At 41.4% G+C, this 24,487-nt stretch overlaps 1 non-coding gene across 1 annotated transcript; it reads right to left on the minus strand.

Moving 5' to 3' along the window:
- Positions 1-525: 525 nt before the first annotated feature.
- LOC148549742 (small nucleolar RNA R71) lies at positions 526-629 on the minus strand. The gene has a single exon (XR_015898267.1). It is a non-coding gene; the product is annotated as a small nucleolar RNA R71 (small nucleolar RNA).
- Positions 630-24,487: the final 23,858 nt, after the last annotated feature.

Here is a 24,487-nt window from a genome sequence, read left to right on the forward strand (position 1 = left end):
TCGACATCGGTTAGCCTCCGAGGGTGGTGAAGGGGTTTCCCCCAATTTACCAATCTTACCCGAGGTTGAATCCGAGGCATCATTTGAAGAAGAAACTAACTCCTCTCCCACTAAATCTATTAACGTCTCTTTCATTGATTTAGGTACCGATACTATGGCCGCTCCCAGAAGGATCACTCTCAAGGAGGCGAGAGCTTTGGATTTCACTCTCCAACCATTTCAAGTGCGTCATCCGAATTTGAATGCCGATTTTTAGCTAAAGACCTCATTAATTAATCTACTTCCTAAGTTCCATTGTGTACCCGCTCGAGATACCATCAGCACCTTAGAGACTTTCAAACGGCTTGTTCAACTGCTAGGCGGTATGGTGCGGATGAGGTGGCCATTTGGATATATGCTTTCCCATTTTCTCTTGACAGAAGTGCAAAGGAGTGGTTCTACACTCAACTCGAAAATGTTGTCACTAATTGGGATTTGCTTAGAAGGGAATTTTTGGATAAGTTCTTCCCATCGGAGGTCACAGATAGATTGAGAAAAGAAATCTCTTGCATCATTCAAGGTGAAACAGAAACTCTCTATGAGTATTGGAAACGTTTTAGGAAGCTCCTTAATTTGTGCCCCCATCACATGATTGACGAGTTGGTACTAATTAGTTACTTTTTCTAAGGCATGAAGCCTCGAGATAAGGTCTTTTTGGATACTTCAAGTAATGGATCTATGACAAAGTACAAAACAGCGGTGGAAGCGTGGTAACTTATCACCGATTTAGCCGAATCTACCCAACATGCAAGGCAAAGGAATAATCATTCCAAGGCTATTACAGAAGTTTCCTCTAGTACTGAGTCTGTCCTCACCAAGACCTTGGGAGAGATGACCAATATCCTCAAGCAACTCCAACTCAATCCATAACAACCTCCACCTCCTCCACAACAACAATGTCAACAGCTAGTCCCTCAAAGAGTATGTAGAATTTGTACTTGTTATTCTCACTACACTGATGAATGTCTACAACTCCAAGAGGACAATACTTTGGCGGCTACCAATGCTTATTACAACCGTCCAAATCAAGGGTATTATCAATAAGGCGGTAACTATAATCAAGGGAGTAACTACAACCAAGGTTGGCAAGACAACTCCAACCAAGGATAAAGAGACAACTACAACCAAGGAGGAAGAGACAATGGTGCAAACCAAAGGTGGAACAACAATTACCAACAAAACCGGTATCAACAAGACCCTCCTTACCAACAACAAAACCAGGGTCAAAGGTACCAACCACCTCACCAAAGGCAAGCTCAAGTACCTCAAATCACCCAACCACAAGTCCCCCAAATTACCTACCCTCGTTCTTCCTCCAACCAAGATGAAATGCTTCGCTCTATTCTTCAAGGACAAAAAGAGCTTCAAACGACACTTACCTCTAGCCTCACTGGTCTCACCTCTACTCTCCAAGCTCTTATATCCCGTATGGACCCACCTTCTACCTCCAATGCTCAACCTTCAAACTCTAGCACACTTCTCTCTCAACCCTTATCTAACCCCAAGGGTGGAATCAATGCCATCACCTTGAGATCCAGCACTACATTGCAAGAGAGGAGTCCCGAGGAGCCAAGCTCAAGAGGAGCCACTCAAGTTGAAAATGTTGTTGAGGTAGAAGATGTCAAAGATGAGGATGAGGTACAAGAGGTGGTTGAAGAAGAAGTTGCTCAACCGAAGGATGGAGTTTCCAAGGAAGAAAATGTTCCAAAAGAGACTATTCCAATTCCTTTTCCACACGTAGCCAGGAGGACCAAAAAGCAAGTGGAGCTAGATCCCAAGATGGTAGATATCTTCAAAAAGGTCGAGGCAACTATTCCCCTTTTTGATGCTATTCGCTAAGTTCCTATGTATGCTAAGTTTCTAAAAGATTTATGCATGAACAAAGAGAAGATTCATGATTTAGAAACTATTCCTTTCGGTAGCTCAATTTCTGCTTTGATGGGTGCTATACTAGAGAAATGTGGTGATTCCGGTTCTTGTATAGTTACTTGCACTATCGGTGGTATACAATTTGTTGATTGCATGTGTAACCTAAGTGCTTGTGTTAGCATTATGCCTTTATCTGTTTATGATGCATTGAAGCTTCCACCGTTGAAAAGGTCGGCAGCCTATTTTGTTTTGGCGAATAAAAGCATAATCTCTGTGGTTGGCATTGCGGAAGATGTCTCAGTGAGCATTAAAGGGTTGACTTTTCTAATTGATTTCTACATTCTTGAGATGCCCCCTAATGACTCCGGAAGACCATCATCTATCTTGCTTGGAAGGCTGTTCTTGAAAACCTTCCAGTTTAAATTGGATGTTTTTCCGGGTACCTATTCCTTTGAAATTGATGGAAGAGCAATGAGTTTCAATCTTGATGAGGCTATGAAGCATCCACCGGAAGACCATTCTATCTTCTGGTGTAATATAATTGATGATATTGTGGCCGAAGTCCACCAAGATACAATTGATGAGAAGAACATGGTTCAAGGTGCAAGTGTGAAAAAACCCCTGAATATGATGAAGACACCTTACCACCTCTGGTGCTACCAGATAATCAAATGCCAAGCCATGAGCTACATATAGAATTAAAGCCACTTCCACCCCACCTTAAGTATGCTTATCTTGAAGAAAATCAAAAGCTCTCAGTGATCATTTTAAAGGAGCTTAGCTCCCAACAAGACAAAAGATTGCTTAATGTACTGCGAAGGAACAAGAAAGCTATTGGGTAGAGTTTGGCAGACATAGTTAGTATAAGCCCCCAAGTTTGTGAGCATCGCATTTTTTTAAAAGAGGGAGCCAAGCCTATCCGTCAACCTCAAAGGCGGTTGAACCCAACGATTATCGAAGTTATAAAGAAAGAAGTGACCCGACTACTAGAGGCTGACATTATCTATCCAATCTCGGATAGCAAGTGGGTTAGCCCGGTACAAGTGGTTCCAAAGAAGTTCGGCGTCACCATAGTCAAGAATGAGAGTGGGAAACTCCTGGCCACAAGGGTGAAAAATTCATGGAGAGTTTGCATCAACTACAGTCGCTTGAACTTGGCCACTCGCAAGGATCACTATTCACTATCATTCATCGATCAAATGCTTGATCGCCTGTCAGGTAAATCACATTATTGCTTTTTAGATGGCTATACCGGTTATTTCAGATCCATATTGCTCCAGAAGACTAAGAGAAAACCACTTTCACATGCCCTTTTAGAACGTATGCTTACAAAAGAATGCCTTTTGATTTATGTAATGCACTGGCTACGTTTCAAAGGTGCATGATGAGTATCTTTTCAGATCTTCTTGAGCACTGTATAGAAGTATTTAAGGATAATTTTAGTATTTATGGTGATTCTTTTGACCTTTGTTTGGATAATCTTGCTAGAGTATTAGAAAGATGTACTAGTTCAAACCTTGTGCTTAACTTTGAAAAATGTCACTTTATGGTAAAGCAAGGTATTGTTCTAGGTCATGTTGTTTCTAATACTGGTATATCTGTTGATCCTGCCAAGTTTGATGTTATTTTTGGTTTACCTTACCCCTCATCTGTGAGGAAAGTCCGTTCTTTTCTTGGTCAGGCAGGTTTCTACCGGCGTTTCATCAAGGACTTCAATAAGGTTGCACTACCTCTTTTCCGTCTGTTGCAAAAAGATGTGGAGTTTGGCTTGAGTGAAGGGTTTATGGAAGCATTTGATAAGCTGAAGATTGCCTTAACCCAAGCTCCTATTGTGAGAGGGCCTGATTGGAGTAGGCCGTTCGAGATTACGTGTGACGCATCTAACTACGCGGTAGGAGCGGCGCTTGCTCAGCACGAAGGTAAGGATCCCTATATCATAGCTTATGCTTCTAAGACATTAGATGGTGCCCAGTCTAACTATACTACCACTGAAAAGGAACTTTTAACAATTGTTTTTGCCTTGGATAAATTCTGAGCCTATTTACTTGGAACCAAAGTGGTAGTATATTCAGACCATGCGACTTTGAAGTACTTGCTAGCTAAGAAATAATCAAAGCCAAGGTTAATCATATGGATATTGCTATTGCAAGAGTTTGATTTAGAGATCAAGGATAGGAGTGGTTCCCAAAATTTAATGGCGGACCACTTGAGTCGCCTAGAGCATATAAAAAGTGACTCCACTCCTGTCAATGATGCATTTCCTCTTGATAGCTTGCAAGCAATATCCGAGGTGGTTCCTTGGTATGCACCCATTACTAATTATTTGGTTAGTCACACCTTTCCTCCAAATTTTTCTAAACATAAAAAGGACAAGCTCAAGAGCGAGTCCAAGTATTACATATGGGATGACCCATATTTGTGGAGATGTGGTGCTGACCAAATAATTAGAAGGTGTGTTTCACAATCCGAAATTCAGTCTATCTTAGAGGCGTGTCACTCTTCTGAAAGCGGTGGCCACTTTGGCCCTCAAAGAACTGTAAGAAAAATCTTAGACTGCGGATTTTAGTGGCCCACACTCTTTAAGGATGCAAATATTTTCTGTAACTCTTGCCACCATTGCCAAAGGTTTGGAAACATATCTAAGAGAGATGAGATGCCCCCAAGAACTCATGTTGTTTTGTGAAATTTTTTATGTTTGGGGTATTGACTTCATGGGTCCCTTTCCAAACTTGAATGGTTTCTTATATATTCTGTTAGCAGTTGATTATGCATCATTTGCCGCTTTGGATCACCACGAGCAATCGTGAGTGATCAAGGCTCTCATTTTTTTAATAAAAAAATGACAGTTTTAATGAAGAAACATGGCATTATTCACAAGGTGGTGATAACTTATCATTCCCAAACAAATGGCTAGGCCAAAGTGTCTAATAGAGAGATTAAGTCGAGAAGATTTTTAAACCTCACAGGAGGGATTGGAGCTCTAGGCTTGGAGATGTGCTATGGGCCTATCGGACAGCTTACAAGACACTGATTGGCATGAGTCCGTTCTGGCTAGTCTACGGAAAGGCTTGTCATCTTCCAGTAGAGGTGGAACACAAGGCTTATTGGGCTGTGATAGAATGTAACTCAGGATTGGGAGGAGCCAGAGTTGAAAGGAAATTGCAACTAGAAGAATTGGAGTGCATTCGGTTAGAAGCTTATGAAAACTCAAGGCTCTACAAAGAAAAGGTGAAGGTGGTACATGATAAGAACATCAAGAGAAGAGAGTTTAGAGTTGGGGATCAAGTTCTTCTCTATAACTCAAGTTTGAGATTAATGCTGGGTAAACTGAGGTCAAGGTGGGATGGACCATATGTGGTGGAGAAGGTTGAACCGTATGGAGTTGTCCACTTGAGTCACCCCTCAAGCCCTACCTTCTTCAAGGTCAATGGCCACTGTTTAAAGCTTTACAATGGTGTGAAGGTGAAGAACAACAAGGAGCTGGAGATCTTTCTCTTGAGAGACCCGGCCAAGAAAGAGAATTGAGCTCATAGATCGTCCAACGTAAGGACGTTAAAGAAAAGTGCTAGGTGGGAGACAACCCACCATGGTATGATTGATAAACCCATATTTTATGATATATTTTGTGCTTAATTTGAGTGATTTATTCAATCCTTCACCCACTTATTCATATTAATTGCATGGTTTTACTTTCCCTTCCTTATTATGTGATGTATGTGAAAAACATGTTTCCTAAGCCTTAAAATTAATTACTTTAATTACCTTTATTTCCATTCGATGCCGTGATTAGTGTGTTGAGTAGTTTCAGATTTTCTAAGGCAGAATGACTTAAAGGATGGAAAAGGAAACATACAAAAATGGAAGGAAAGCACAAAACGGAGCTTCTGAAGAAACTGGCATCCACGCGATCGCATGGACGAAGTGATCGCGTGCCAAGCGCGAATCAGCAGCGACGCGGCCGCATGACTGACGCGACCGCGCACCTTAAGCAGAACGCACATGACACGGTCGCATGACTGACGCGACCGCATGGCAAGAAAAGCTCCGAATGACGCGACCGCGTGACCCACGCGGACGCGTGACAGAGGCCACGCACCAGAAATTGCAGAAAATGCTCATAGCAAAATTTGAAGCCCTTTTTGGCCCAAATCCAAGTCCAGAAGGCATAGACCAGAGGTTATGAAGTGGGGGAACGCATCCATTCAGAGGGAGCTCACATTTTTATTACTTTCCATGATTTAGATTTAGTTTGGAGAGGGAGATTCTCTCCCTTCTCTCTTAGGATTAGGATTAGGATTAGGATTTAGGACTTCTCTTAGTTTTTAAGAGTGACTCTCGATCCAGGTTTAATATTTACTTCAATGCTTTTATTCGTACCTATAAATGTTGCCAACTTGACTTATGAACCCTTTCCATGTTATGATTTGAGTTAATGATTATTTGAGGTATTTCAGTTATTGATTGCTTTCTCTTTAATTTGTGTTACCATTGCTTTCCATCTAAGGACATTTTTATTCCAGCAATTTTACTTCTTCCCCTTTTGGTCTTGGTTAAGAAATCAGTAACTCAACATTATTAAACTCAGCATAATTGATAATCGCTATCTTGCTAATTGAACTGAACTTCAATAATCCCAACTTTTTCTTAGGAAATAAATAGGATTCGAAGGTCAAACTAATTAGTCCCTTGACTTTCCTTTGCTCTAGTAAAGGTTAACTAAGTGGAATTTAGATTCAACTTTCATTATTATTGAGAGAGATAACTAAGTTGGACTTCCAATTTCTCTTACCTTGCCAGAAGTTTGCTTTATAGTATTTATTTATTTTAATTGCCATCTACTTTACTTGTCATTCAAATCACTTGCTTCTCACCTTCTAAACCCCGATTACAACCTTTATAGCCAATAATAAGAACATACTTCCTTGCAGTTCCTTGAGAAGACGACCCGAGGTTTGAATACTCGGTTAACAATTTTTAAGGGGTTTGTTACTTGTGACAACCAAAACGTTTGTACGAATAGATTTCTGTCGGTTTAGAGACTATATCTACAACGCGACTGTTTTTATGAACTTCTTTACTGGCAAAAATGCCTAACGTCAAAATGGCGCCGTTGCCGGGGAACTGCTAACGTGTGCCTTATTATTGGTTATTGTAAATATTTTTCTTTTGCTTGTTTCTCTATTTTTGTTCTTCCTTTTCATCTTTATTTGCTACCATGAACTCTCACCCCTCTCGCTTTGAGTTTGGTTCTAACTTTGTTGAAGGAAATAGAAGTTACAGCAGGAATGTGCATCAAGGTCAGACCAATCAAGGATGGATGGACCCAAGAGGATCTAATCAACCCTTCAGGCAGCAACACCCTCCGAGATATCCTGGACAAAGACCATTCTACAGTGCATACCCAGCTGAAGGATATGGTGGACAACCTTGTAACTACCAACAAGCCCCACCCCGTGCATATAAACCATCCTTTCAACATAACCTCGAACCACCACACTCACAAGCTTCTCTTCACCATTCGCCACCATATGATCCTTCCTTACTCCAGTACCAATCCAATCACTCCCAATCACCACCACTTTCCTATGTATCATGCCCAAGTCCGGCAACCCGAGAAGCAGAGGTTCGCCTAAAGGAAACAATAAATAAATTTCAAACAACCATTCGACAACTGGAGCAAGTAGTAATTCAATGGGTTTCTAGATGCTCAAATACACAATGATCAGCCACAGCCCCATGTGAACAGTCTAACGAAGAGCGTAGCATGAAGAAAATACCAGAAAACTCAGTGGATAAGACAGAGAACGAATTCGTACTAGAACAAGTAGAAGAAGCTATCATTGTTCAAGAAAAAGAGTTGGTTGAAGATCTAGGAGATGCTGAACCTCCATGGGAATCCAGAACTGAGGAGAACTCCGTCAAGAACGCTATAGTTGATGCTAAGGAGGATATTGTACAATCCTCAAGGCAAGTTATTTATGAAGAATCAGACAGAATAACCCAGGACACAAATTCCCTTGATGATGATAGTCACAAGTGAATTCTCTGAGATCGAAGAATATTCCCCAAGTGAATATAAAGATGATGCGGAGGTAGATTTCTCTCAACCTCCAATATATGACTCAAGTGATGAGGAAGACATAGAAGACTTTGACCAGGGTGATACTATATTTGAAGACTCTTACAAGGAAGTGGAGAAATTCACAGAAGAACCCAAGGGAGTAGAACTTGCAGAACCACCAGAAACACCTATCCCAAGGCCATTACCACCTAATACAAGCTTCAAGTGGGTACAATCCTTAACCTATAACTTTACTTATTCACTTGAATATGGTTTGCTTGAAACAGATGGCCAGCTTAGAGCTCTTTGCGGCTTTAAGAGTAAGAGGGAAATGGCTCGTACTCAGAGTTGGTGCACAAGGTTCAATAAGGTTCCACGCTTCACCTCGAAGTACATGGATTGGTATCATGCTCAATTGCATGGATCACGGAGAACGTTTGGTCACCATGGTGAGATTCTACTTTTTAAATCGCCCGGGTGGAAACATATAGATCAAGATGGATGGGATTTAATATCAAAGCTTGGGATCCTGGAATCTATTCTGACATTTGTCACTCCGGGAGCCTGAAAATTTGTCTGAAGCTGCTCAGAAGCTTTACATGCCTAGTTTGGGACCCCGGAGGCTATTGGCATTCCAAGTACTGGTGGAAATTTCTGGATGAATTTAAACACAAGCCACCATAACAGGAAGCCCTTCCAATGTCCAACTTAAGGACTTTAACTAAAAGTGCTAGGTGGGAGACAACCCACCATGGTATGATCGTTCCTTTTGCAATTTTAATTTTATTTCATTTTGTTTGTTTTTGAATTTTATTTTTATTGAACCTGGAATCATGCATAGCATTCACATTAAGCATTGCATCCTACATTCAAAAAAAAAAAGGGTGCACGACGCGACCGCATGCCCCATGCGATCGCGTCACATGGCGAACTACACTTCCCACGCGACCGCGTCATCCACGCGACCGCGTGACCTGGAGATCGGCGTAAATATCCAACGTCCAGAAAGTTAGGCTGGAATCGTGCGGCCCTTGTGCGTTTTGCACAATTTGGCCCACGCGATCGCATGCCCCATGCGATTGCGTCACTTGCACAAAACCATTCCCACGTGACCGCGTGAGCGACGCGATCGCGTCGCATGGATTGCACAACACCCTAGGACGAGACAGAGAGTTGCGCTGAAACGATGCTGGAGTCATGCGTTTAGCACAATGTCCAGCGACGCGATCGCGCGACCCATGCGATCGCGTCATCCTCTCTCCTACCCCTCTCACGCGATCGCGCGACCTACGCGATCGCGTCACCCCCATTTTCACCCCCACCACGCGACCGTGTCCCCCACGCGATCGTGTGGATTTGAAAATATAACCCCCCCAGCCACGCGAACCCTATCAGTCGCGCAGCCCCCCAACCCTCTTCTCCCTCTCTTCTTCCTCTTCTCTTAACCACCACCCAGCCACCATTGCCGCCGCCTCGACCACCACCCATTCACCGCCGCCGCCCAGACGCCGCCGCCACCGACCCCCTTCCTCCCTCCCCTTCTTTCTTCTTCTTTCTCCCCTCTCCGCCACTGCCCTCCACGACCACCACCCACCACCGCCGGCCATCCAGCCGCGCCCCTCCGCCACCCACCCCCAACCCCATCCCTTCCTCTATCAATTACCCTAAACCTTATCCCCATTAACCTATTCTCCACTGCCCCCTCAGCCGCCACCGCACCGCCGTACCCCGCCACCGCGCCGGACGCCGCCGCAGCCACCACTCAGCTGCTTTCTTACCCCGTTCTACTCCTCACGCCTACCAGGTTCCGATGAACGCCGCCTTCCTATCCTTCGCAGTTATTTTACAATTTTTTCTGTTTCTGTTCTTAATTAGGATAGATAGATATGCATGCTGTAGTGGATTTTTAGGTTGTTAGGTAGCTTAGGCTGTGGTTAGTGGATCTAGGTTTGTTTACTTGCACTGTTCATGCTTCTATTTTATTAACACTGTAATTCTACTGTTCCTGTGACCTTGTTCATATGCTGTGATTTCCTGCATTTGCTGCTTGTTACTCTGAATTTTCATGTTTCTAGTAATTATAGGTAACTACAGCAAGTTTTTTTAATTCATATGAACTGTCTTGTTTGCTGTTTATTTTCCGGGACAATCCAACTTTAGCCGGAATGCTGCCCAAATTTTTTGAATATTTTCATTCATATCTTGGTTTGGCAATCTGAAATCTATTGTCCTCTGCTTTACCCAAACTACTTCATGAATGCTATGGCAGACTTTCTTATCCTCTTTGATTTCCTGGTTTATAAACTGCATTTGTGATATTCTGATTCCAGTTCTTTCCTTTTTTATATCTGTTTGAATCCACATCACCCTGTTTTCCTTGATCAGTTATGAGTTATTTCTAGTCATAATCATGAATCCTTGTTACATGGTCCATTTTCTTTATGCCACTTACTTTAACCCGCATTTTACTGACTCACTAATTTTAATTTACTAACCCCTCTTTCAAATTCTAACCATACTAACCTTTTCAAAATCTCTTTTCTGATATTTTTTTCACTTTCCTCTAACTTTCTAACCATGGCATACTGACAATTTTTTCTATTTAACTTGGATTCTGATACATTTTGGATTGTAAATTCTTCCTTTCCAAATTTTAAACTACTAAACAATCCTTAATGCACATTTACTTGACTCATTTACCTCATTCTAATTCTCCTTTGCCGCTTTGAGTTTTCTTTGTTTAAATTGCCTATTTGCTTCCCTATTTTTATCCATATCCTGGTTTCCCATTTTTCAGGTTGTCTGCCTCACAGAGGAGAGGAAAAGGCAAGGCTACTGGCAAGCGCAAGAGAGGAGATTCCTCCCAATCCATCATTGCACTCATGCATGATTCCTCATGGCAGGGGAAGAACTTTACACAGCAGGAAAAAGCTGACCAGCTGCTCCCTGCAACTGATCCAATAAAATTTGCAAACCGGTACTGTGAGCTGAAGTACCCGGCTTTTGCAAACTCCAGGAATCTATACCTGGAGAGAACTCTGAAGATTCCAGAAGCACTCCAGCAGTACACCACTGAGCAAATCAAGCAAAGGGGCTGGTTCTTTCTGGAGAGAACACTGACAGAGGTCAACGCATCTTGGGTCCGGGAATTCTACTGCAACTACTACCTCACCACCCTAGATGCCGTACACCTGAGAGGAAAACAAATTCTAGTCACTGAGGAGGCCTTAGAGGACATTCTCCAGCTCCTAGCCAAGTCCGATCAGCGTGATGGTTATTCAAAGGCTGAGGAGGACATGCGCCAGATGCAGTTTGATTAGGATGCTGTAAAGGCACGGATAGCTATCGACCCGACTGTTCCTTGGGAGATGGGTCAGGACACCACCATGCCTAGAGGGATCAAGAGGGCGTACTTAAATGATGAGGCTCGGTTATGGCACCAGATCTTGAGCAATTATGTGATGCCGAGTACTCATGAGACGGAGATCCCGGCTGCTATGATCACCCTCCTATGGTGTGTGTTAGAGGGTAAGGACCTTTATCTACCACGCTTCATTCGGCATTATATGGCCAGGGTCCATGTCCGAGGCACCCTCCCTTTTCCGTATCTGGTTACACAGCTAGGTCGTCGAGCTGACGTGCCATGGGAGGATGCCGATGAGAGACCACTAGCGGCGGACTGCAGGAAGATCATTCCTCACAGCAGGAACTTCCTAGCCTTGGGCTACTGATGAGCGGATATTTTATACGCTTTTTGGGGTTAATTTCATATAGTTTTTAGTATGTTTTAGTTAGTTTTTAGTTTATTTTCATTAGTTTCTAGGCAAAATTCATATTTCTAGACTTTACTATGAGTTTGTGTGTTTTTTTGTAATTTCAGGTATTTTCTGGCTGAAATTGAGGGAGCTGAGCAAAAATCTGATTCAGGCTGAAAAAGGACTGCTGATGTTGTTGGATCCTGACCTCTTTGCACTCGGAATGGAATTTCTGGAGCTACAGAAGTTCAATTGATGCGCTTCCAATTGCGTTGGAAAGTAGACATCCAGGGCTTTCCAGCAATATATAATAGTTCATACTTTGCTCAAGGATAGATGACGTAAACGGGCGTTCAACGCCAGTTCCATGTTGTAGTCTGGCGTCCAGCGCCAGAAACACGTTACAAGTTGGAGTTCAACGCCAGAAACAGGTTACAGCCTGGCGTTGAACACCCAAAACAGCCCAGGCACGTGAGAAGCTTTAGTCTCAGCCCCAGCACACACCAAGTGGGCCCCAGAAGTGGATTTCTGCACTATCTATCATAGTTTACTCATTTTCTGTAAACCTAGGTTACTAGTCTAGTATTTAAACAACTTTTAGAGATTTATTTTGTATCTCATGACATTTTAGATCTAAACTTTGTACTCTTTGACAGCATGAGTTTCTAAACTCCATTGTTAGGGGTGAGGAGCTTTGCTGTGTCTCGATGAATTAATGCAAGTATTTCTGTTTTCCATTCAAACATGCGTGTTCCTATCTAAGATATCCATTCGCACTTCAACATGAATATGATGAACGTGACAATCATCATCATTCCCCCATGAACACGTGCCTGACAACCACTTCCGTTCCACCGTAGAATGAATGAATATCTCTTGGATCTCTTAATCAGAATCTTCATGGTATAAGCTAGATTGATGGCAGCATTCAAGAGAATCTGAAAAGTCTAAACCTTGTCTATGGTATTCCAAGTAGGATTCAGGGATTGAATGACTGTGACGAGTTTCAAACTCGCGAGTGCTGGGCGTAGTGACAGACGCAAAAGGATAGTAAATCCTATTTCGGTACGATTGAGAACCTACAGATGATTAGCCGTGCGGTGACAACGCACCTGGACCCTTTTCACTGGAAGGATGGATGGTAGCCATTGACAATGGTGATCCACCAACACACAGCTTGCCATAGGAGGACTTGCGTGCGTGAATCAGAAAACATAGGAAAGCAGAATTTCAGAAGACAAAGCATCTCCAAAACTCCAACATATTCTCCATCATTGCACAATCAGTATTTGTATTTATGCCCTCTTACTTTTAACAATTGAACTGGAAAAACACTGTTGTTGGCATCCTGACTAAGAATAATAAGATAACTATAGCTTGCTTCAAACCAACAATCTCCGTGGAATTCGACCCTTACTCACGTAAGGTATTACTTGGACGACCCAGTGCACTTGCTGGTTAGTTGTGCGAAGTTGTAAGAGAGTAATGTGAACATTGACATTACAACTTCGTGCACCAAGTTTTTGGCGCCGTTGCCGGGGATTGTTCGAGTTTGGACAACTGACGGTTTATTTTATTGCTTAGATTAGGAAAAATTTTTCTTTTTGGTTTAGAGTCTTCTAATATTGTTTTTGGTTAAAATTTTCTTTTTAAAATCCTTTCTTTTAATTTTTCAAAAAATTTTATTCTTAGTTATTAAAAATATTTTTTCAAAACAAGTGTTACATTTACTGCCCAATTGGCTAGAGCGTTGGTTTGTGTTCTTGGTAACTGGGTACCTTCTTTTTAAAATTCTTTTTTCAAAAATAATTTTTACATTAAATCTTGTGCCAAACTTTAAGTTTGGTGTTTTCTTGTTGATTTTTCTTTGGTTTTCGAAAATCTTATTTTGGTTTTCTAAAAATTTTAAGTTTGGTGTTCTTTCTTCATGTTCTTATGTTCTTGTGAGTCTTCAAAGTGTTCTTAAGTTTTCCTTGTGTCTTGATCTTAAAATTTTTAAGTTTGGTGTTCCTTGGTATTTTTCTCCAAAATTTTCGAAAACAAGGAGCATTAGATCTTAAAATTTTAAATCTTGTGCTATCTTAGTGTTTTTCTCTCTCCTCTTTAAATTCAAAAATATCTTTTCTCTCTATTTTAAAGCAAATTTTCGAAATTTACTTTTAAAATTCAGATTTTTATTTCAAAATTTAAAATCTTTTTCAAATCATATCTTTTTCAAAACTTCCTAACCATTTTTTCTCTCTCTCCATTTTTCGAAAATCTTCACCCATTTTTATTTATTTTATTTTAATTTATTTTATTTTCGAAATAAATAAATACTAAATAAATAAATACAAATATTTTTTCTCTATTTTACATCATCTCCCTTTCTCCATCATGGATCTAAGTGGAAATGAACAGTCCAGAAGGACTCTGGGGTCATATGCTAACCCCTCTACTGCTTCATATGGGAGTAGTATCTGTATACCCTCCATTGGAGTCAGTAGCTTTGAGTTGAATCCTCAGCTCATTATCATGGTGCAGCAAAGCTGCCAGTATTCCGGTCTTCCACAGGAAGAACCTACAGAGTTTCTGGCACACTTTTTACAAATTGCTGACACAGTACATGATAAGGAAGAAGATCAGGATGTCTACAGATTATTACTGTTTTCATTTGTTGTAAAAGACCAAGCCAAGAGATGGTTAAATAACCAACCTAAGGCTAGCATAAAGACATGGAAACAGCTGACAGAGAAATTTCTGAATCAATACTTTTCTCCAAAATGGATGACACAGCTAAGGCTGGACATCCAAGGCTTTAAACAAGGAGATAATGAATCTCTTTATGATGCCTGGGAAAGATACAGAGAGATGCTAAGAAAATGCCGCTCTAAAATGTTTTCAGAGTGGGTTCAGTTAGACATCTTCTATTATGGGCTTGCAGAAAGAGCTTAGATGTCTCTAGATTACTCAGCTGGTGGATCTATCCACATGAGAAAGACAATTGAAGAAGCTCAAGAGCTCATTGATACAGTTGCCAGAAATCAGCATCTATACCTAAGCAGTGAATCTTCCATGAAAGAAGAGGCTAAAACAGTAACTACTGAACCCAGTCCTACTGAACAAGCTACTGAATTCAATCAGCAATTGGACTTTCTAACACAGCAGTTAGCCGAATTCAAAGATAGACTACAAGAGACAAGGATGGCTAATATAAATATGGAAGAACAATTGAAGCAAACAAAACAGCAGCTGTCAAAACAAATAACAGAAGAATGCCAAGCAGTTCAATTAAGAAGTGGGAAAACATTAAATACCCCACCTCAAGGCAGCAGGAAGCCAAGAAATGAGCAAACCACCCAAAATCCATCTGAGGACAGTAAGAGTCCAGAAAAAAATAATTCTGGCGTTAAAACGCCAGAAATTGGGTGGAAGGCTGGCGCTGAACGCCCAGACCATGCTCAGGACTGGCGTTCAACGCCAGAAAAAAGCAAGGAATTGGCATTGAACGCCCAAAAGAAGCACAGTTCTGGCGTTCAGACGCCAGGAACAGATGAAGAGTTGGCGTCTAACGTCACTCCAGCTTCTAACTCTGGCACTCAATTGCCAGAGAGGGATCAGACACACACAAGTGCTGATGACAACCCATCTAAAAAGGCTTCTTCAACCACTTCTGTAGGAAATAAACCTACAGCAACCAATGTTGAGGAATATAAAGCCAAGATACCTTATCCTCAAAAACTCTGCCAAGAGGAGCAGGATAAGCAATTTGCTCGCTTTGCAGATTATCTCAGGACTCTTGAAATAAAGATTCCGTTTGCAGAAGCACTTGGGCAAATACCTTCTTACGCCAAGTTCATGAAAGAGATCTTGAGTCATAAGAAGGATTGGAGAGAAACTGAAAGAGTTCTCCTCACTGAAGAATGCAGTGCAGTCATTCTGAAAAGCTTTCCTGAAAAGCTTAAAGATCCCGAAAGCTTTCTGATACCATGCACATTAGAGGGAAATTGCACCAGGACAGCTTTATGCGATCTTGGGGCAAGCATCAACCTAATACCTACATCCACCATCAGAACGCTTGGTTTAACTGAAGAAGTTAAACTAACCCGGATATGTCTCCAACTTGCTGATGGCTCCATTAAATACCCATCAAGCGTGATTGAGGACATGATTGTCAGGGTTGGGCCATTCGCCTTTTCCACTGACTTTGTTGTGCTGGAAATGGAGGACCACAAGAGTGCTACTCTCATTCTAGGAAGACCTTTCCTAGCAACTGGACGAACTCTCATTGATGTCCAAAAAGGGGAAGTCACCCTGAGAGTCAATGAGGATGAGTTTAAGTTGAATGCTGTCAATGCCATGCAGCATCCAGATACACCAAAAGACTGCATGAAAGTTGATCTTATTGACTCTCTGATGGAGGAGATCAACATGGCTGAGAGTCTCGAATCAGAGCTGGAAGACATCTTTAAAGATGTTCCACCTGATCTAGAGGATTCAGAGGAATTGAAAGAGCCTCTGAAATTTCCTCAGGGAGAGGAAAAACCTCCTAAACCCGAGCTCAAACCATTACCACCATCCCTGAAATATGCATTTCTGGGAGAAGGTGATACTTTTCCAGTGATCATAAGCTCTACTTTAAATCCACAGGAAGAGGAAGCACTAATCCAAGTGCTAAGGACACACAAGGCAGCTCTTGGGTGGTCCATAAGTGACCTTAGGGGCATAAGCCCAGCTAGATGCATGCACAAAATCCTATTGGAGGATGATGCTAAGCCAGTGGTTCAACCACAGAGGCGGCTAAATCCAGCCATGAAGGAAGTGGTGCAGAAAGAGGTCACTAAATTACTGGAGGCTGGGATTATTTATCCTATTTCTGATAGCCCCTGGGTGAGTCCTGTTCAAGTTGTGCCTAAAAAGGGAGGCATGATAGTGGTTCATAATGAAAAAATGAACTGGTTCCTACAAGAACAGTTACAGGGTGGCGCATGTGTATTGATTACAGAAGGCTCAATACAGCCACCAGAAAGGATCATTTTCCTTTACCATTCATAGACCAGATGCTAGAAAGACTAGCAGGTCATAATTATTACTGCTTTTTGGATGGCTATTCAGGCTACAACCAAATTGCAGTAGATCCCCAAGATCAAGAGAAAACAGCATTCACATGTCCATTTGGAGTATTTGCTTACAGAAGGATGCCTTTTGGGCTGTGTAATGCGCCTGCAACCTTTCAGAGATGCATGGTCTCTATTTTCTCTGATATGGTGGAAAATTTTCTGGAAGTCTTCATGGATGACTTCTCAGTATATGGAGACTCATTCAGCTCCTGTCTTGATCACCTGACACTGATTTTGAAAAGATGCCAAGAGACCAACCTGGTTTTAAACTAGGAAAAATGTCACTTTATGGTGACTGAAGGGATTGTCCTTGGGCATAAAATTTCAAACAAGGGAATAGAGGTGGATCAAGCTAAAATAGAGGTAATTGAAAAATTACCACCACCTGCCAATGTTAAGGCAATCAGAAGCTTTCTGAGGCATGCAGGATTCTATAGGAGGTTTATAAAGGATTTTTCAAAAATTGCAAAACCTCTAAGCAACCTGCTAGCTGCTGACACGCCATTTGTGTTTGACACAGAGTGCCTACATGCGTTTGAAACTCTGAAAGCTAAGCTGGTCACAGCACCAGTTATCTCTGCACCAGACTGGACATTGCCATTCGAATTAATGTGTGATGCCAGTGATCACGCCATTGGTGCAGTACTGGGGTAGAGGCATGACAAGCTTCTGCATGTCATTTATTATGCTAGCCGTGTTTTGAATGATACCCAGAAAAATTACACAACCACAGAAAAAGAATTGCTTGCAGTGGTTTATGCCATTGACAAGTTTAGATCATACTTAGTAGGATCAAAGATGATTGTGTACACAGATCATGCTGCTCTTAAATATCTACTCACAAAGCAGGATTCAAAACCCAGACTCATAAGATGGGTGTTGCTTCTGCAAGAGTTTGATATAGAAATAAGAGACAGAAAAGGGACAGAGAACCAAGTGGCTGACCATCTGTCCCGGATAGAACCAGTGGAAGGGGTGTCCTCCCCCTCTATTGAGATCTCTGAAACCTTTCCGGATGAGCATTTGTTCGCCATTCAAGAATTACCATGGTTTGCAGACATTGCAAACTACAAAGCTGCAAGGTTCATTCCCAAGGAGTACAACAGGCAACAAAAGAAAAAATTAATTACTGATGCAAAGTACTACTTGTGGGATGAACCCTATCTCTTTAAGAGATGTGCAGACGGAATAATCCGTAGGTGTGTGCCTAGAGAAGAAGCACAGAGGATCCTATGGCATTGCCATGGATCACAATACGGAGGCCATTTCAGAGGTGAGCGAACAGCCACCAAGGTCCTCCAATGTGGTTTCTACTGGCCTACACTCTATAGAGATTCCCGAGAGTTTGTACGTAACTGTGACAGTTGCCAGAGAGCTGGTAATTTACCTCATAGTTATGCCATGCCTCAACAAGGAATCTTGGAGATTGAGTTGTTTGATGTATGGGGAATTGATTTCATGGGGCCTTTTCCACCATTATACTCAAACACTTATATTCTGGTGGCAGTTGACTATGTATCAAAATGGGTAGAGGCCATTGCCACACCCACCAATGATACTAAAACAGTACTAAAGTTCCTCCAGAAACATATATTCAGCAGATTTGGTGTCCCTAGGGTACTAATTAGTGATGGGGGCACTCACTTCTGCAACAAACAGCTTTACTCTGCCATGGTCCGGTATGAGATTCGCCATAAGGTGGCAACTCCATATCATCCGCAGACAAATGGACAAGTTGAAGTTTCTAATAGAGAACTAAAAAGAATCCTGGAACGGACTGTGAGTACCCGTAGAAAGGATTGGGCACGAAGCTTGGATGATGCTCTGTGGGCTTATAGAACAGCATTCAAGACTCCTATAGGGACCTCTCCATACCAACTTGTGTATGGTAAGGCATGCCACCTGCTCGTGGAACTGGAACATAAAGCCTACTGGGCAACCAGATTCCTAAACTTTGATGCCAAATTAGCTGGAGAAAAAAGATTGCTCCAGCTGAATGAGCTAGAGGAATTCAGATTCACTGCTTTCAAAAATGCCAAGCTTTATAAAGAAAAATAAAAAAGGTGGCATGACAGAAAGTTTTCATCTAGAATCTTTGAACCAGGACAAAAGGTTCTGTTGTTTAACTCTAGGCTCAGGCTATTTCCCGGAAAACTGAAGTCCCGGTGGAGGGGACCATATGTGATTACAAGTGTATCACCATATGGTTATGTGGAGCTTCAAGATATTGATTCTGATAAGAAGTTCATTGTTAATGGACAGAGAATCAAGCATTATCTTGAAGGCAATGTTGAGCAAGAGTGCTCAAGGCTGAGGCTAGATTAAAAACTCAGCAAGATCCAGCTAAAGACAATAAAGAAGCGCTTGCTGGGAGGCAACCCAACCATGGGGCATCACTTCTTCTAAGCATTTTGCCCTATTCTTGATTTTATTTGTTTATATAAAGTTCATTGACACTAAGGTAAAGAGTCAATTGTATAAGTTTACAGGGTTACAAAAGGATTCTACACACAAAACAGAGAAAAAGAGCTCACTAGCAAGAAAACGCCAGTAAAAGTCTGTTTTGGGCGTTCAACGCCCAAAAGAAGCATCCACTGGGCGTTGAACGCCAGTAAGGATAGCCATCTGGGCATTAAACGCCAAAAAGAAGCATCTTCTGGGCGTTGAACGCCAGAAAGAAGCTCCTTCTGGGCGTTTAACGCCAGATTTATAGCGTCCTGAGCGTTCAGAAAAATGCCCAGTGACAAAGGAGTTCCTGGCGTTCAACGTCAGAAAGAAGCAACAGCTAGGCGTTGAACGCCCAGGAGAAGCAGCAGTTGGGCGTTGAACGCCCAAAACATGCAGTGTTTGGGCGTTCAAATGCCAGGATGGTGGGGAGGAGGTAAATTCGTTTTTACTTCAAATTTTTCATTTTAATTTTAATTTTCATGTTTCAATTCACGATTTCTTGCATAAACATGTTACAAACCCTGATTTCTAAAATCCCTAATTTCTAAAAAGCCTACTTTAAAAATATCAAATGTATCTTAATCCATAAGCACAAATCCTTTTTTCAATCCAATTCAACTCTTTTTCAAAATTTTCAAAACAAATCTATCTCTTTTCATTCAAAAATCTTTTCAACTAATCAATATCTTTTTTTAAAAAATCTCCATATTATCTTTTTCAAAAATCCAAATTTATCTTTTTCAAATATCTTTCATATCTCTTCAATTTTAAATTATATCTTTTCTTATCACACTTATTTCTTTTTAAATCATATCTTCTATCTTATCTTTCTCCCTATTTTCGAAAACCCACCCCCCTCTCTTTTAAAAACCCATTCGGCCTCCTTCCTCTTATCCACCATTCAACACTAGCTCTCTTTCTATCCCTCTCCTTTCGTTTCTTTTGCTTGAGGACAAGCAATCCTCTAAGTTTGGTGTGTTTATCCGTGATCACTAAACCATACCCACTAAGATCATGGCTCCTAAAGGAAAACAACCCACTCCAAGAGGCAAGAAAGAGAGTGTTCCAAAACCACTTTGGAATCAAGGGAGGTTCTTAACCAAAGAACATTCAAACCATTACTACAAAATAATGGGTCTAAGATCTGTGATCCCGAAAGTCAAGTTCGATCTAAAAGAAGATGAATATCCGGAGATCCAAGAGCAGATTCGAAACAGGAACTGGGAAGTCCTAGCTAATCCTGAAACGAAAGTGGGAAGGAATATGGTTCAGGAATTCTACGCTAATCTGTGGCAAACAGACAGGCAGAGAATATCTGGAGCTGCCCTCTATGACTATAGGACTGTGGTCAGAGGAAAGATTGTTCACATCCACCCTGACAAAATCAGGGAGATCTTTAAGCTACATCAGCTGAAAGATGACCCAGACTCCTTTAATAGGAGAATGATGAGAACAAACAAGGGTAATAAAAAAAGCAAGAAAAAGCAGTGAATACAAAGCTTGAAAAAAAAAAGAAGCAAGCAGAAAAAGCCAATAACCCTTAAAACCAAAAGGCAAGGGTAATAAAAAGGATCCAAGGCTTTGAGCATCAGTGGATAGGAGGGCCTAAGGAAATCAAATTCTGGTCTAAGCGGCTAAACCAAGCTGTCCCTAACCATGTGCTTGTGGCGTGAAGGTGTCAAGTGAAAACTTGAGACTGAGCGGTTAAAGTCAAGGTCCAAAGCAAAGAGAAGAGTGTGCTTAAGAACCCTGGACACCTCTAATTGGGGGCTTTAGCAAAGCTGAGTCATAATCTGAAAAGGTTCACCCAATTATGTGTCTGTGGCATTTATGTATCCGGTGATAATACTGGAAAACAAAGTGCTTAGGGCCACGGCCAAGACTCATAAAAGTAGTTGTGTTCAAGAATCAACATACTGAACTAGGAGAATCAATAACACTATCTGAATTTTAAGTTCCTATAGATGCCAATCATTCTGAGCGTCAATGGATAAAGTGAGATGCCAAAACTGTTCGGAAACAAAAAGCTACTAGCCCCGCTCATTTAATTAGAATCTGAGCTTCACTCAAAAACTCTGAGATATTATTGTTTCTTGACTCATTTGTATTCTATTTTATTTGTCTAGTTGCTTGGGGACAAGCAACAGTTCAAGTTTGGTGTTGTGATGAGCGGATATTTTATACGCTTTTTGGGGTTAATTTCATATAGTTTTTAGTATGTTTTAGTTAGTTTTTAGTTTATTTTCATTAGTTTCTAGGCAAAATTCATATTTCTGGACTTTACTATGAGTTTGTGTGTTTTTCTATAATTTCAGGTATTTTTTGGCTGAAATTGAGGGAGCTGAGCAAAAATCTGATTCAGGCTGAAAAAGGACTGCTGATGCTGTTGGATCCTGACCTCTCTTCACTCGGAATGGAATTTCTGGAGCTACAGAAGTCCAATTGATGCGCTTCCAATTGCGTTGGAAAGTATACATCCAGGGGTTTCCAGAAATATATAATAGTCCATACTTTGCTCAAGGATAGACGACATAAACTAGCGTTCAACGCCAGTTCCATGTTGCAGTCTGGCGTCCAGCGCCAGAAACACGTTACAAGTTGGAGTTCAACGCCAGAAACAGGTTACAGCCTGGCGTTGAACGCCCAAAACAGCCCAGGCACGTGAGAAGCTTTAGTCTCAGCCCCAGCACACACCAAGTGGGCCCTAGAAGTGGATTTCTGCACTATCTATCATAGTTTACTCATTTTCTGTAAACCTAGGTTACTAGTCTAGTATTTAAACAACTTTTAGATATTTATTTTGTATCTCATGACATTTTAGATCTGAACTTTGTACTCTTTGACAGCATGAGTTTCTAAACTCCATTGTTAGGGGTGAGGAGCTCTGCTGTGTCTCGATGAATTAATGCAAGTATTTTTGTTTTCCATTCAAACATGCGTGTTCCTATCTAAGATATCCATTCACACTTCAACATGAATACGATGAACGTGACAATCATCATCATTCCCCTACAAACGCGTGCCTGACAACCACTTCCGTTCCACCGTAGAATGAATGAATATCTCTTAGATCTCTTAATCAGAATCTTCGTGGTATAAGCTAGATTGATGGCAGCATTCAAGAGAATCCGGAAAGTCTAAACCTTGTCTGTGGTATTCCGAGTAGGATTCAGGGATTGAATGACTGTGACGAGCTTCAAACTCACGAGTGCTGGGCGTAGTGACAGACGCAAAAAGATAGTAAATCCTATTCTGGTACGATTGAGAACCTGCAGATGATTAGACGTGCGGTGATAGCGCACCTGGACCCTTTTCACCGGAAGGATGGATGGTAGCCATTGACAACGGTGATCCACCAACACACAGCTTGCCATAGGAGGACTTGCATGCGTGAATCAGAAAACAGAGGAAAGCAGAATTTCAGAAAACAAAGCATCTCCAAAACTCCAACATATTCTCCATCATTGCACAATAAGTATTTATATTTATGCCCTCTCACTTTTTACAATTGAACTTGAAAAACACTATTGTTGGCATCCTGACTAAGAATAATAAGATAACCATAGCTTGCTTCAAACCAACAATCTCCGTGGGATTCGACCCTTACTCACGTAAGGTATTACTTGGACGACCCAGTGCACTTGCTGGTTAGTTGTGCGAAGTTGTAAGAGAGTAATGTGAACATTGACATTACAACTTCGTGCACCAGCTACAGACCACCACCCTTCACTGCTACTGATGAGACAGCCCCACCGTCTGCTGGACCCTCTTCATCCACAGCTGCCACTGCTGCCCCTGCTGCTACCACTGCACCTCCACCTGCCTCTGAGCCCGTATACCGCCTCGTGCACTGCCTATTCCGACAGCTTGATCAGATGGAGTGCCGTAACTGGCGCCGGTATGAGAGATTGGAGCGTCGCAGCCAGCGACATTATTCACATCTGAAGCTGATGATCCGACAGGGTGGTGACACCCCCTCTGAGCCCGACACACCATCTGAGCCATTAGAGGAGGAGGGGGCTGAGCATGAGGAGGAGACTCATTTCCAGGAGGAGACCCATCAGCAGGCAGCCACAGAGCAGGCTGCCCTGCATCAGGAGGTTACGCATCAGATAGAGGCTGCAGATCCGGAGATCCCGATCCAGTCAGCACCGCCTCTACAGCAGCCAGACCCTCAGCCCACCACCACCACAGAGCCTCCAACTACCATCCCTACCAGTGATGACACCCCTTCACACCCGGCTTGACTGAGCATCAGGGACGATGCTTCATTTTAAGTGTGGGGAGGTCGCCATCTCTGGCGTTTTATTTTGGTGAACCACTACATCTATTTTTTTTCTTTTATTTTGGATATTTTTTCTGTATTTTTCTTTTTACTGTTATTTTCTGAGTACTTATACATTGCTACTTGTGTGTATTTTTACTCTATTTCTGCATTTTGCATTTTTAGTTCATATTTTTAGTTATTTAGTTTAGTTCGCAATTCTGACTTATTAGTGGATTAATTAGTATAGTTTACCCTTTTTAGCATAAGATAGCATAGTTAAATTGAAAAATATAAAAAGGAAGTAAGCTAGGAAATTAAACATAACAGATTTAAATCCATAAACCTTGTATATATAGCATTACATCATATAGTTAAGTTGACAACATTTCATCAAGGAGGAACATTAAAACTTTAAAGGCTACCCTAAATAATTTTTTTATGAAAATAATGGGAATTTTTAACTAAACCTGCATAACATATATGAATGATATATGATGCTTGAGTTAGAGAACACACAGCCTGTGAGTATTGAGCTTAATTGTATGGTTGCATTCAAACCATAATTTCATTCCTGTGTGTTTCGCTTCTTTTTATTCTGATGTTCTTTACTTTGCTTTAATCTATATGTCCGATTATAGAATATAGATACATGCCAAAAGAATGATTGAGGCCATCATTTGATTTTAGCTCACTTACCCCAAATAACCTACCTTTCACATCACCCTTGTTAGCCCCTTGAGCCTTTAAAATCCCTTTTATTCTATTTAGCCACACTACTAAGCTTAAGCAGAAAAATAAAATAAAATCCCAAGTTGAATCCTTGGTTAGCTTAAGATAGAAGATTATGAATAGATTAGAATGTGGAAAACCTATTAGGAACATGGATGATAAAAACAAAAGGTAGAAAAGTTAAAAGAATCAAAATAAAATTTGGGAAGTGTAAGACCCA

The sequence above is a fragment of the Arachis ipaensis genome, chromosome B8 (genome assembly GCF_059453495.1).
Source record: "Arachis ipaensis isolate K30076 ecotype BB chromosome B8, ASM5945349v1, whole genome shotgun sequence".
Classification (NCBI taxonomy): Eukaryota; Viridiplantae; Streptophyta; class Magnoliopsida; order Fabales; family Fabaceae; genus Arachis; species Arachis ipaensis.